The sequence below is a fragment of the Octopus bimaculoides genome, chromosome 4, assembly GCF_001194135.2.
Source record: "Octopus bimaculoides isolate UCB-OBI-ISO-001 chromosome 4, ASM119413v2, whole genome shotgun sequence".
Lineage (NCBI taxonomy): Eukaryota > Metazoa > Mollusca > Cephalopoda > Octopoda > Octopodidae > Octopus > Octopus bimaculoides.
Genome location: NC_068984.1, coordinates 111419083 through 111419467, shown reverse-complemented (window position 1 = coordinate 111419467; position 385 = coordinate 111419083).

Sequence of the window (385 nt, the reverse complement as noted above, 5' to 3'; positions counted from 1 at the left end):
TATATATACACACACACACACACACACATAATCAATAAGCACACACATGTATATACATAAATATACACACATGAGAGTGGTTGCAGGGTGCATTTGACAAATCAAAGACAAAATTAAAAAGATGACAATAATGGTAATACTACTAAGAATAATAAGAATAGTGACAATAACAAAGATTATAACAATATCAACAACAACAGTAGTAGTAGTATCAACAGAAATTAAAATTAAAGACTTATTAATAGATAAAGGGAAATGCAATAAACTGTGTATGTGCACATGCATGTGCATATATGTAAGTATAGATTCAGACACATGTATACATAAACATACATACATATCATATATATATATATATATATATATATATATTTATATATATATA